This window comes from Python bivittatus, unplaced genomic scaffold, assembly GCF_059951505.1.
Source record: "Python bivittatus isolate LINGU-HERP-01145 unplaced genomic scaffold, Pbiv_v1 ctg000580_np1212, whole genome shotgun sequence".
NCBI classification, from domain to species: domain Eukaryota; kingdom Metazoa; phylum Chordata; class Lepidosauria; order Squamata; family Pythonidae; genus Python; species Python bivittatus.
In genome coordinates, this window is record NW_028277087.1 from 29,896,128 (window position 1) to 29,911,231 (window position 15,104).

A 15,104-nucleotide genomic window follows, 5' to 3' on the forward strand; every position below is an offset into this window, starting at 1 on the left:
AGAAGAGACCTTGGATATTTTTAGTCCAACTCCTGCCCAGGGCAGGAATCTTCAAAGGCAGCCATTGCAAACTCATTCTTGGAGAACATCAGCAGGACATTGCTTTTGCATGCATGATTTGCTTGTGAGATTTCAATCTGCTTCTCCAGTTGGGGCATGGACATCAGCAATGGGAACAGTTTTGATGATGTAGCTAAGCATTTTTTTTCAAAGTGCAGAAGTTAGGTTGTATAAAGATCACTAGTCCCATATTATGGCTATTTCCTTGGCTCTAAAAACAGCCAAAAGAGTCTATTCTAATTAATTTCTGAAGAAACATAAGAAACAGTTCTGTCCTCCCATTATTCAGCATCAGCTAGCCCTACCTACCTACCTAAGAAACAAAATTAATTTGGATAATTAAGGAAGGAGGGAGCATGTTAAATGTTATAGATATCACTATAAACATTTTCAATTAATACTCTTTCAAAAGATATGTTATTAATGTGCATTTTTCTTCATTTTTCAAAAGGAATGTGATAAATGTCATAGAAATCAGTCTTTTGGAACCATTTGCTCTTTCACCATATAACCAAAATTCCTGGCAATCCTGCTCCCCATTCTTGATCTGTCCAGTGATGCTTTCTAATATAAAAAGACTAAAATAGCCCTGCTGGATTGGGCCAGTGACTGATTTAGACCAGCATTCTGGGTCCTGCAATGGTCAGACAGATCTTTTCAGGAAAAAGATTTACAAACCTATAGAAGAGAATATGTGTAGCTCAGGGTTGAACAATGGAGTCCTCAAGGTTCTCTGAGCTTGGTTGTTTTCTTGCAAATGTTTTGTTACCCAGCTAGGTAACATCTTCAGTGCTAGAATGGAGTGGAGTTTGCTCTCTCTTTATATACAGTGGCTTGCCCTGCCTGTGTTGATTTTTTTTTTCCTGGTAGTTCCTTGATTAGGGTATTGTTTCCTATACAACACCTATACAACATCTTCCAACAAAATGGATATACACACAACTTTATCAAAAAGTGCCTGACCCCTCAACCTACTACAACACAACCAACACAAGCTATGAAAAGGATAGCACTGTCATACATCAGAAATGTCTCAGAAACTACCAACAGACTATTACAACCACATGGCATCTCTGTAGCATACAAACCAACTAAAACCCTCCAAAACATCTTAAGTAAACCAAAAGACCCAGTAGCCCAAGAAGGAAACACAGGAGTCATCTACAACATACAGTGTAAGGACTGTAACAAACACTATGTAGGACAGATAGGCAGAAGATTAGCAGAGCGCAACCATGAACACCAACCAGCAGTCAGAAGACATGATGAAAACTCCTTAATCTCACAACACATGGACAGACACAACCATAGTTTCAACTGGGACATTTTCAGCATCTTAGACCAAGCGAAATCCAAAAATGTGAGGGAATTCCTGGAAGCTTGGTCCTCAGACAAGGCAGCCATCAACAGGCACATAAACAATATCTACACACTATTCAAAAGAGACAATAAAAAGGAAAACAAAAGACAGAACATCTCACCAGCAATCATCACCCAGATAAACAGAGATTAACACCAAGATTATCACCAGACATACAATCGAGCAATAAACAATACTCTAATCAAGGAACTACCAGGAAAACAAAAACAAAAAGCCACCAACACAGGCAGGGCAAGCCACTGTATATAAACAGACAGCAAACTCCACTCCATTCTAGCACTGAAGATGTTACCCAGCCAGGAAATGAAACATTTGCAAGAAAACAACTGAGCTCAGAGAGCCCCAAGGATTCCAGAATTCACAGACCTGAACAGGAGAATCAGTAGGCACCGTTAGCCAATCAATGAACATGTTTAGTCCTCTTTCAGAATCATCCAAATTCATGGCCATCTTCACATCTCTGGATGGTGAATTCCACAATTTAACATACATTATGTACAAAAGTATTTCTTCTTAATACTGTATGTCCAAAATCTACCTGCATTTTGTTTTAAGGGATGGACCTGAGTTTTAATGTTGAGGAAGGAGGAGGAAAAACACTTATCTACACTATTTTTTTCTCTACTGTGCAAGATTCTATATACCTCTATGATATCTTCCTTACTTTCATTCCAAACTACATACATAGGCACACCTATCAGTAGGGGCAAAATGAGATGCCAAATAATAGAAAAAACACATGGAGAGAATGCAAAGTGACACATGGAGGCAGACACACATATAGACACACACAGACACAAATATATTACAATTTTACATTATTAATGACTGATTTGTGGAGGGATAACCAGTGAAGGTGGAAGCATTGAGTTAGACTAATACCATTGAATAAAATAAACTATTGCAATATGCTATAGTAAGAAAACAAGGAAAAATGGAAAGGCTGGGAAAGAAAAGGAATGGGAAAAATGAATAAACTATCTGAAAGTAGTTAAAACAACAATCAGTTGGTCATTCACAAGGAAAAGTCTTACCACACACAGCATTCAGTAAATAGAGTTTGGATGCGAAAAGTATATGAGAGCAGCAACAGCAAATCTCTGTCTCTCTCTTTCATCCATCCCAGAGGTTGCTATTGGGGCAAATTATCACAAGGGTTACTCTGTTATGAGGATGGACTTCATATTTACTTCTCTTCCTCTGTCTTCCCCTACCCAGCAAGGAATTTGGTGGGGAAGTACCAAAAGGAACTTTTGAATAAACATTTTTATTATCCAACCTTTCACTTTCTAAGATGCTAAGAATCCAAATGTTTTATCATAGGTGGATTTTATAGAAAATTTTGAATTGGAAATAGGCAATTCAGAGATGGTCTTCCTTCCCTGAGCAGTTCAGAAATACCCCATTCCACTCTGAGTTTACAGCTTTGTGCAGAGCCAGGACATGGCCTCATTCAGAAGTACAAGTCTTATTAACTTAAAACTATTACTATCTAACAGTAGATATCATTTAAAGAAAGTGTAAATTGTTAAATAACTATCTGATTCTTAAAAACAATAATGACCTCACTAGCAGTGATACATATTTTGCCCATGCTGGAAAATATTTGTGACACATTAGCAGGGAAATGTGTGGATGTTCTCAACTATTAGAATGAGGCTTAGTCATTGAGCCAAAAACATGCATTTTTTAAAAAAAAACAATAATTAATGCAAGCAAGATTTCTACATGCTTTTCAGAGCTGTGTGGGCCTTGGCACAAGGCAAAAGATCTGAGGGGCACATATGAGACATTTTAAAACTTTTTCAATTCACATCAATAAGTTTTACTGAATGGTTTGCAGCCAATAGTGATTAGCAGTGGGAAAAAAAGAGAAAATCTAAAACAAAACCTCACAAAATCCCAGGCTTCACAGAGGCAATAGCAACTCTAAATTTTCTTTTGAGAATGGAAAAAAGCAGATGGTATCAGCGACTAAATAAATTGAAAAACTACTGTTTGACTTAAAGCAGTTATTCATAACCTCCAGATTGTTGAACGTCCACTCCCAGAAATCCTAAATGCTGGATACGCTATATACAAATTATGGGAGTTGAAGTTCAACACCACTAGAAGGCATCAGTCTGGGGAAGATAGATATGATGGCAGCACCTCTATACAAGAGCTTTGTAGCCATTCAGAAGCATCTTTGCTAGGGTCTGACCCCATGTCTCATTCCTTGTCTGGGTTTGGGAAGTGAATTGACTTATTTCTGGTTCTGAGCCAGTTTATTTGAAACCAGAGCAAAGCTGGTTTTTTTCTTTTGCAATGTTACAGAGCTTGTAGGCCAGCTGTTCTTTGTTGGTGGAAACTCTTCTCTCAACCTGCCTCTTCGGTCCTACATTCAAGGGAACTGCATCCCCCCCCCCCATTCCCACAGAGTCCCTGGCTTCTGGTGCCTGACCCTCATCTTGCCCATCTCCAATTTTAGGGTATTGCATTTGTAGCAAGGTTTTATTTTCCAATTAAAAAAAATGTGTTGTTTCCCCACCTCCTGACTTGCACTCCAGTTACTCTTGCAACATGCAGACTTGGTTACATCTATACGGAAAAGCGCCTAACTGCAAAAAAGCCAGCATACTATCATTTCATCACCATAACTTGCAAAAGGCTTTTAAATATAGGGTGAACAGCACCTTTGGAAGAGGAAACTTCCACTGATACCAACCATTCAGATTTGGAGGCTTTTTTGCAACTCAACAGAGAAATATACACAATAATATATACTGAAAATAAGGATGGGGAGTGGTACTAGCAACTCATTGTGTTTCTTTTCTATTTGGAGTCATGTTACAGGACTTCGTTGCACCAGGATTGACTGATGCTTGGATGGGAGCCTGGCTGAAGGATATTTTATGCAATCCCCATGCCTTTTGCATATTCTCAGGTTTTGAGGTCTGCAGAAATGAAGCAAATCACTGCCTTGTTTCAATCTACTTTGCAAGAAAATGTGGAGTGAAAAATTATAGAAGTTGCCTGAAACAGCAAATTAATTAATTAATTAATTAAATTTATCTCCGCCCATCTCCCCCCAATGGGGGACTCTGGGTAGCTCACACAATTCATTAAAACAATAAATATATATAAATACATAAAGGATAAAAATTTATACAAAACATTACCAAAAAGAGAAAGAGAGTCCAAGAGGATGATGGTTCTGGAGCTGAAGACAACAGGCCTCTAAGGGGCTAGCCATCCCCACACTTGATGTCTTCCCTCCCCATCCCAGGCCAAGTGGCAGAGCCAGGTCTTCAAAGCCCTCCAGAAGGCCAGGAGGGAGGGGGCCAATCGCACCTCCAGGAGCAGAATATTCCAAAGAGCGGGTGCTACAGCAGAGAAGGCCCACCTTCTTGACCCCACTAGTTGGAGTTCTTTTACCAAGGGGGTCCGAAGCATGCCCTCTCTGTGTGATTGGGTGGGATGGGTTGAAGTCATCGGGAGGAGGCAGTCCTTTAGGTAACCTGGTTACCTAATGATTTTGGCATGCAATAATGTAATGAAAAAGAAAGAGTAAATAATATTGAGTATAAGGATATTGCCATAAAAAGTATATTGCCACTGATGAAAATATCTAGTTTTGGATCTTAAAGTAATTTTACTTAAGGAAATGGATGGAAGGAGTGTCCTATACATTGCAACCAGCTTCCTCAAGCCAGAGGGTCAGGGGCTCCTCCTGAACAATGGAAATTGGAAGGGAGCTGATGGAAAGGGAAATTGCCACAAAGCATTCAGGTAGCCCAACCAAGAAAGAACATATTTCTCCAAAATATTTTTTTTTCTTCTTTAAGGGAGATGGCAGTGATGGGTGGGGAGTTGGTGGAAAGAATGGAAAGCTTTCCTTCCATGTCCTTCTTAGATTCTAAGACATAATTGGAAGTGACTTGGTGCAAAGCTTTGAATGGTAGGCTTAGATTCAAATCCAAATGTGCTTCAGATTCAAAACCAAGCTATCTACCTATTGGCCTACCTACTACTCAAACATGGTTCTTATAAAAATAAGAGCATATGCATATCAGGAATTGGGGAATACATCCTTGAGGGAACTAACTTTTATTAGAAACTTGTGGTTTAGCAACTGGAGACCAGACCAGCAGTTTGGGATAGTAGTTCAGCTAGGATGATAAACAAGAACCACCCCTTAAAAGCAAGTGGAAGTGTGGGCAACATTTTTGCAGCCAGGCCATACTACTTTTTTCAGCAGCCAAAGGCCAAAAGGATCAGGAAAATCATCACTAATGACATCCTAGGGGAAAGTGAGCCCATTTCTCCTCACTGGGAGTTCTTTTTTTCTTAAGTCCACACCTTGACACACCTGTTTAATTTTATTTTCCAACAAGCACAGGTGGAAAACCATGCTGCTGTTATTAGGCATTTTCTTGTTGAATTTTTATGACACAATTTTAAGGCATTCTGTGACTACAAAAACAGGGCTTGGGGGTGCAGACAACCAGAAAGGTGCAAGTCACATACTTACCTATATGAGTACTTACTTCTACTCATGCTTTGTTGTTGTTGTTGTTCAGTCGTTAAGTCGTGTTCGACTCTTCGTGACCCCATGAACCATATTGCGCCAGGCCTTCCTGTCCTTCACTGCCTCCCTGAGTTTGCTCAGTTTCATGCTCATTGCTTCAGCGATGCTATCTAACCATCTCATCCTCTGCTGTCCTCTTCTCCTTTTGCCTTCAATCTTTCCCAGCATCAGGGTCTTCTCCAAAGAGTCCTCTCTTCGCATTAGGTGACCAAAGTATCTGAGCTTGAGCTTCATTATCAATCCTTCCAATGAGCAATCAGGGTTGATTTCCTTTAAGATTGACAAACAAAAGTGGGGAGATTACTGCAAATTAGGAAGGGGAACCTAATCATGATGGTCCTTCTCCACATAAACTAAGGGAATTAACTGCCATGTGAGCCAAGGAAAAGATAGACCTTATTTAAGGAATTGCCAACAGAAGCAATATGAGCACTCCAAATCAGTTTTTCCTCTTTGAGTCTTTATCCATACACAGCACCAACATCCTGTCTTTCAAGAAACATTTTCTATGGGATAGGAGAGATGGCCTGCTCCCTGCAACTCAACAACAGCCTTCTTTGCTCCTCTTTGAGAAAAAAGGCACAAGTGAGATACCAAATCCCTGTTCTTCGTTTCCTCACATCTTCATGCATCTTGATCAAACTTTTGAGGCAAGTTGAAAGTTAAATTAATGTTTTTATTTTTTTTTCCATTTTAGCAAAAATTTTCTCATTCATAAGGAGATTTTTTTACCATGTGCATATTTCTTGCAAATTAGTTAATACTTGACCTTTTCAGGGAAAGAGCAAAATATTAACATTTGTCTAAAGTTATTGGCATGTGTGCCTTTTTTCTTTTTTGTTCTTTCTTACTTTAATTGTGACCGTATTTGGGAAATATAATGTAATGGAAATGTAGACAGTATTGTTGTTTTGCCCTCTTAAGCTGTCTGACATAAAGTAGAACGTGTGTGTTTAATAATACTAAAATAGAGAAAGAAACAAATGTAGAAATTTATAGTAATTGCTATCCAGTACACTATAAAATTGCTTTTTGAATCACAGATGTTTTAATACAAGTAAGATGAACCTTTGCTTGGCCTTTTAGCTCACATAATCCCTACTTCTTTCTCTTTATCCTTCTGGTATGAGCAGATGGAATACTGGAATCTCAAATTACCAGTCTCCCTTTTCTAGCAATGCCATATTTTCACCCTGATGAGGTCTTCTAATTGTGTAACTGTCCTACTCGCTTCTTCACTCCCTCATCTTTAGAGGACTGTAATGCTATATCCTTACTCTCCAACCCAGCTATTGGGGACAGGGTCCTATTTATAAGAGGGTGGAGGGGCAGTCCTTTGTTGTTCTTTGACTGCCAAAACTTTGACAAAGCATTTTGCAATCCTTACAAAATATTCTGAAGAAGGTGAAATATGGAAGGTGGGATTGTTCTATAATGCTGGAAATGCACGATAAAGAAACTTTTATACAGGAGTTTTTCCAGGTTCTATAAATGTGTGTGTGTGCCTTTGACTCCTGGAGACTGCCTGGACTGGTCTCTGCACTTCTAAAAAATAGTTATGTGAAAATGTGAAGTTGGCACTATCAGTGGTATTTGTCCAATGAGCCATGTATTTGTTTTGTTTTGTTTTGTTTTATTCAATTTCTATAGCCACTCATCTCAGACAAATGATTCTGAGCGGTGAACAAGTGATTCTGAGTCAATCATCTCATTTGACTTGTGGATGTCTTTCTTGGCCTTATTATCTCAGGTCCTATAACTGCAGATGCTTGGGAGTTAATCAGAGACTTTACACATGTAAACCAGAATCCTAACCATTACATTTGTGAATGCTTACAAATGTATCACAGAAGTGTCTTCCATGAGCCAGTGTGACATAGTTGTTAAGTTGTTGGATTAGGATGGGGAGACCCAGGTTCAACCACTTTTCTTCAAATCAATCTATTTCATCAGATTGTTGTTCTGCAGATAAAGTTGTAGGAGGAAGTACAGTGTATATCTCTTTGAGCTCTGATATAAGCAAGCTATACATCTAGTAAATAATATTGTGCTGTTAGTACCTGGCTGACCTTCGCTGATCTCAGAAGCTAAGTAGAATCAACTCTGGTAAGAAAATATATGGGGTGGGATCTTAGCTCAGTAACAGAACTCTTGCTCTGAATGTCTCACTTCTAGTTCAAAGGATCTGATAATGGGAAATATGGAAAACCTCTCAGAGAATGGGCCCTAATTACAGGGACACTATTGGTCCAGATGGACAATCTGACACAATACAAAACATGTGGCCTTTTCATTTTTTTTTTAATTTATTGGATTTCTCCCCCGTCCATCTCCCCCACAATAGGGGACTCTGGGTGGCTTACAAAGACATTAAAACTATAAATATATATAAAATACATAATATATATAGAATTAAAACAATACTGCAAAAGGAGTATTGGCCACCTGTGTCCTCCAGTAATCTTATGAAGCCCTGGATCCTCTGACTCAGTTGCCTCTGAACTTTTCTGGCACATCCTTTTAAAAGCTTAATGCTTTGAAAGCATTTTGTTTCACTACTATTCAAGTTTAATACTGGTAAAACTAAGAAACACATTAAAATAAAACATGTCATGATCCAACTCCCCCTCACCTTTCATTCTTAACCGCCTATTTTTTTCAGCATACCCATTTATTTGAGAGCAGCCCTCATCCCTTAAACACCAAAGATGGACTTGGGCTTCCATAAGTTGTCCATCTTTATGATATAAGGAAGATTTTTTTAAAATGAGCTAAACCATATAGATCTATTTTGAATTAGGAAATCTGGGCAGGTTTGGAACAAGACTATAAGTCTATCAATAAATGCACTTAGGTGCCTTTTTGATTACAATATGTCCTGTGACCTCCATACATGTTTGTTGTTCTTCTGTTGCTCACATTAAGACTTAGATTTGCATTTGAATTTATTGTAGTATATGATCATGAATGATATACTGTATATGCAAATGGTAGTCTCTTCATATTGAAAGGGGGAAATTTTGTGTTTTCTTTTTATATTAAATTTGAAGGTGGAAAGAGAAATAAAATGTTATTTTATTTTGTTTTGAGGGTTTTTTTTTGTTTTTAACTCCATCTCCACTCTGATGGTTTGCAATGTTGCTGACACAGTGTTCTCTTCCTGTATTTGTTTCAAGTCATGCCGTTGAGCAGAGTGATAAGAGAAACACTCCATGCACGAGCGGCAACAAGCCATTTCCTGTTTGAATGAAATATGACAAATTTCAGCCTCTTTGTAAGAGAGGTATAGTGTGGCTACTACTTGCAAACTTAGCAAAATTCTTTGTGGTCAGATTATCCTTTGGTAGTAGAGGTTAGCGCTGCTAGCTAAAGCAGTAATGAAAGGTCTTGATTCTCATCTGTATCAACATTTAAAAACTTCTCCTTTACAAGCATAACCTAAATTGTGAAATTGTCTATTTCAGCACAGAGGTTGCTGCAACCTCTCTTGTAAGCCCCATTTGCAAGGGAGTTTGGGTCTTTTAATACCTGAGCTTATTTTGGAGACTTGGGAAGCATTGTTTTGTTTTAAAGAAATAAGAATGGTAGTTCTACCCGGATTCAAACCTTTCTCCTAGATCTCCACCAATCAGACTGCAGAGTAGGACATCAGCCATATTTTTATACCAGTTCACCAGCATATGAATACAAACACATGCAGATAATATGACAATGTGCTGGTTCTTTGCCAGTTAATACAATCAATCATTTAATACCTTACACAGTATTTTCCCACCACAACATGCTGCTAAAAGTATCTAATAATAATAAAATTAACATACAAATCAAATTGGAAACACAGTTAAGTATATGAATAAAAACATTAAAAGTAATATGGATCACTCCATCTGTGTCTTGATCTCAGACCTGAACTCAACTGTGCTGTGTTGAGACAGTTCTTTATCCCCTCACTTAGAAGACATGGAAGCAGTTGTTCATAGTCCGTGATGAAAAGTACAGCTATGGTCATATCGAGCAAGATGAATAACCAGCAGTGTTTTAACATTAATATTGTATGGGGAAGACACAATGTAACTGACTTCCTTTTGTTATTTGTTCAGCAAGTAAAATGTACTAATAAAAGGATGACCAATAGTTTGGTGCCTATATTACTGTCAGTGGCAAAATCATTGTGTCAGCAACTCAAAAAGGATATAACACCTCACCAGAATTGAATCTGTCCATAAGGTCTGGTCTGGTTTGGTCATCAAAAGAAAGTCTACTGAAAATCTCTCCTTGTGAGGTTCTCAGGGCATGGGGAGATCGCAACCTTTTCCTTAACAGTCCACACCTTATGGAATATTCTGTCCCCAGAAGTATGTCCAGCCCCCATCTTGCTGCAGTGCTGTAAACAGGTTGAAGCAGTTTTGTTTCAACATGCTTTCGGTCCAGCTGGCTAACTGTGGCTGTCTGTGTTGGATTTGCTTTAGGGTTTTATCTTTGCTTTTCTGTGGTTATTTTTTGTCTCTGATATGGTTCTGATTTAGCTATTTATTGTGCTGTGTTATGTTTGTTTATTTTCTTTTTATTTGATGTTGTATGCTGTCCAAAGAACTCTGGGATTGGGGTAGGTTAAAAGTACTGTAAGACAATAAACTGTACAGTCCAATACATTTTAAATTCCACCCTGATTGAAGCATAATGAAAACACATGAAGTTTTTCAAATATAAGGCACACCTTTTAATAAAAAATATTAAGTACCTCAGCTATGTCTTTTATGAAGATGGTATCACAACTGATAATCCACAAAATGCTCTAGCTATGGATAAAATAGAATTCGGAAGGTCTTCCTTGACATACCACATTCCAAATGAAGAAAGCTTGGCTATCCACTTGAGAACACTGATTAAAAGGCTCTCTGGCTAGAGGTATTTCAGCAGCAGGACATTCTGGACTAATTTACCTAGCCATAGCAGCTATAGCTTGAACTCAAGAAACAGCACCCAAATACTAGTCCATCCATTTATGTCTCCTGAATCAATTATTTCCTAACCAGCTAGAAATATCCTAGCAGATCTGCAGAGTACACTCTTTCATCTCCAGATGTATGATATCCAGGACATGGACATGGCAGAGATTCTTTCAAAGTTAATACCATTGTGTTTTGGACTTAACTCTATTCCATAAAGAGAAATTGATTTCTAGTTTGGCAAATGTACAGCCACTGAACAATGCATTACTATGGTTGTTCAAAAAAAAAAAAAGGCAGAACTCTTCATCTTCAGAGATGTCTATACATTAGGGAATAAGTTAATCAAGATGACAGGATTTGTGAACTACTCCAAGAACAATCAGAATCAAAGATGATTTACTGGACCCAAAAGGAAACCTTTATAGGGTGCATAGTCTGCTTCATTGATGATTCTGCAGTTTTGCATATCCATGTGAGTCTATCAAGCTACTTGTCCTGATATGATTGCTCACACTGAGCCCTGATCAGGAGTTTCAGTCTAGCAATGTCACTAAGCCCATGATTGCACTTGAGGTCCCAGATCTGCCTTGTTTAAGCTGGTATGGCCATTCTAACCAAAACGTAGATTATTTCTCAGAATTGCATAAGCCTCTATCCTGATGTGCACATTTTCTGATCACATACATACCTGTACTCCCAGGTATATATATGTGTGTCAAGATAGATGTGGGATGAAGATACTGTAGCTTTTCCAGTGGTGTGTTATACCATACAGCAGCTTTATTTCATTTATCTGTGGAGCACCTCCTTCTAAATTGGAAAGGATGACTCAAACAATGTTTAAGTTTAAAGTTGCAGACTTTTATCTTCACTACATAAATACTTGTACATGCATTCCATAACAGTAAAAACAGTCTGGTTAGTTTAGTAGCCCTAACAGATGGGCTGGTATACTATTTTCGATAACTTTAATTTAGAGTTGTAGAAAAATGGACACTGGAGAAGTTAACATTTGCCAAATAAAAACAGGAGGTTATGGAAATACCAAGGCTGTCCTTTGAGAAAGTATTAGTGCAAATAACATAAGTGTTACCTTATTCCAGAGCAAGGGAAACACAACTTCACTTTCTGATTGGTCACAGATAATTGGAAAAATACTCTGCAAGTTATATTGTGTTAAATAACGTTTTTCCACATTTCTGTTTCCTCTTCTTTCCATTTTATAAAATATGCACCAACAAATTATTCTGCCTCAGAAGACAGAGGAGAACATGCTGTTGCCCAATAAATCATCAAGAACAGGTGGAGAAGAGACTTCTGCAGCGTGTGGTAGTGAGAAGGTGAAAGCTCAGCCAATGATCTCTGTGATGAGGAAAGAACATGACAAGTATATAGAAATGCTCATATTTTAAACTCTGCAATATTGGAGAGGAGGAGTATTACGCTATGCATACTTTACTATTATAGGAAACCTTAGCCATCAAACTTGATATATTCTGATCCTGTGAGAGTTTAAGGCCAAAATATACATTTCTTTCAATGGGGGGGGGGGGGGAATGTGTGACCCTCTGTTGTAGAAAGCAATTCCCATTATCTCTCACCATTGACTACATTGCACATGAGTGAGGGGGATTAAAGTTCAACAACATCTGGAGGGCTACCTGTTGCCTATGTCTGTTGTAATAATTAACAACTGCATCTTCGTTTCTTTTTTCTCTAAATAAGCACAAATGAGATTCCATCTAAACAGAAAATCTTGTATGGGCATTTTAATTCTGCGTTGTGCAATTCAATTTTTTTTTTCTCCAGGCACCTGCCATTTATAACACCAGGAAAGAATCCATTGTTGTTCTAATATTAAACAAATAAAAAATAAATAATTTGTAACCCTGAGTGATCATTTTAAGGTAACACAGCTTGACCGTAAATGTTAGTTGCAATCACATACTCTCTACATCTTGTGTCTCAGGATTATACTAAGCATTTTAATACTTAGCATGCAATTACAATCTCTTTTTTTTTTACTCAAAACTAAGTACATAAGGCTTCAATCTGATTGCTCAAACTTTCCCATTGCTTGCCATTTGCATAACAATGTGTTCTGTTTACCTCAATGGGAGTTCTTCCTATCTATATCTATATATCTACACTTACATCTATATCATCTCTGATGTGGAGGCATCCAGCTGGATGGGGAAAAGAAACAGTTACAGCATCGTGCCCAACTTCCATACTTTTGAGAAAAATGAATGAATAAGTATGCTGTAGTTTGGTTCTTAGCAGAGGGATTCAAATCTTAATACATTTTATCAAATGTACATGTGTGTCGACTTCATGTGAGCACAGTATTGCATGTTCTGTATATGTGTCTTATTAGCAGCCACATATGCAGGTGATTTCCTGTGTAGGGGAAAAAGAACACCATTCAATATTATGAATAAAATGCTTCTCAACTTTCTCAGACACAAACTACGGTCTTCTTCCATCTCTTGTAAAAACCAACACACAAAGCCGCCATCTCTATATCGGGTTCGGATCCTGCTGTGAGCCATATGGTAGGGCATTGCAAGGTTAGTTCTGATATAAAGCAATGCTTTTTAAATGATGGAAGCATAAATCTTTGCCACCTATAAACAGTACATGCAGATCAGTGTCCATGATGCCCTACCTATTTCTGGCTCAGTTTCTGGCAGTTGAAATTCAGGATTTCTGGTCTAAGAGACAGTTCAATCTTGAGATTGTCTTTTTCTTTGGCACTGAGAGAAAAACTACATATTTCCTTAGTACATGCATCCTCCTAAGCCTGCATTTACTAATGGGGTGTAAATGGGAATATGAGACTTGTGTTATTCGGGAAAAATGAGTATGGGTCTTTAATTAACTCCACAAATATACCCAATAATGCCTTCTAAAAGCTGTAAGGAGAGAGTCATACCGTGGTGAGGTGGCTGAGCCCCTTCTCTGTTCTCTGTAATTTGAGAATTGGTAGCATGGATGTTCAGGGAGGTCAAAAAAGTCAAGATAGGAACTGTGCCTGTATGATCAAAGCCCTGTCCCCTTTTTATGTCTGTTGCATGTAAAAAGGAGGCAGGGCTTCAAGCCAACCATTGCAACTCCATTTTGACTTCTTTGACCTCACATGGATACTCCTCATTGGTAGGTGGTAAATAGATCACTTCATTCTTATGGCACTTGTTTATTCCCTACCAAACCCTCTTTCCCACTTCACAGCATTCCTCGCACAATTCCATAGGCTTTCCTGCAAATTTAGAAGTTATCTTTGAGGGGCAGAGAGTGGGAAGAAACAAAAAATAGCTCAGGAATATAGACTGTAGCTAAACTACATTTCTTTCCCCTAACCCTTCTCCAGCATCTATTACAGGGATATGAGTTAAAAGCAGGACATTAGGAAATTCTGTATGAAATGTTTTTTTTTTCCTGAAAAGCAGGAATCTGATTTGCACTGAGATATTACGCAGACATCATATTTTAATATTTTAATACTTGCTATTACACAGTACTGCTTGCATCTGGCTTACTTACCCCCCCAGACCCCCCCCCCAGTGTCTTTTCTTTTCTTTTCTTTTTTTTTCTTTTCTGTTTTCTTTTCTTTCTCTTTTCTTTTCTTTTCTTTTCTGCATTTGAACTCTGAACAGAAATGGCTATTCCAATGGGGGAAAGGCAAGTGTATGAGTGTGCGCACATGTACATGCACATGCTGCTCTTGAGCACTGAATCTTCATTGTGGTGTGCATTTCTTCTTTGCTCAGAGTTCATCAGAAAGATTCCTGTGTGACTGAGCCAAGGCCGGAAGTCAACTGAACGCTTATGCAGAATTGGGGGGGGGGGGGCAAGGAACCCAGAGCCCAGGTGTTATGCAATTTCTGTCACACGGCTCTGCTCAGTTGTAGGGCGGTTTTGGTGGTTTTGCACAATGAGGACAAGAGTCCATTGAGGAGGGACGAGCTACCCATGACCCATCTTGGGTTTCCTATTTTTCAAACTTCCTCACCTTTCTAAACAAGCGGCAGTACTTTTTATTTTACAGCTACATCTGTATGTGCAAAATGAATGGCTGGATTGTTCTGGCTCTCATTTCTATTGACAGAGTGTTGTATTTGGTCAACTCACATTGTTTTCC

At 38.4% G+C, this 15,104-nt stretch overlaps 1 long non-coding RNA gene across 2 annotated transcripts in view; it reads left to right on the forward strand.

Moving 5' to 3' along the window:
- The window catches only part of LOC112540649 (uncharacterized), a 160,036-nt gene extending 147,513 nt beyond the window's left edge, over positions 1-12,523 (forward strand). Inside the window, exon 6 of one of the 2 annotated variants that reach the window (XR_015797693.1) lies at positions 12,220-12,523. This is a non-coding gene — a long non-coding RNA (uncharacterized LOC112540649). The remainder of the gene's footprint in view (positions 1-12,219) is intronic. The other variant, XR_015797694.1, reaches the window with a different exon arrangement.
- The last annotated feature ends 2,581 nt before the right edge of the window (positions 12,524-15,104 follow it).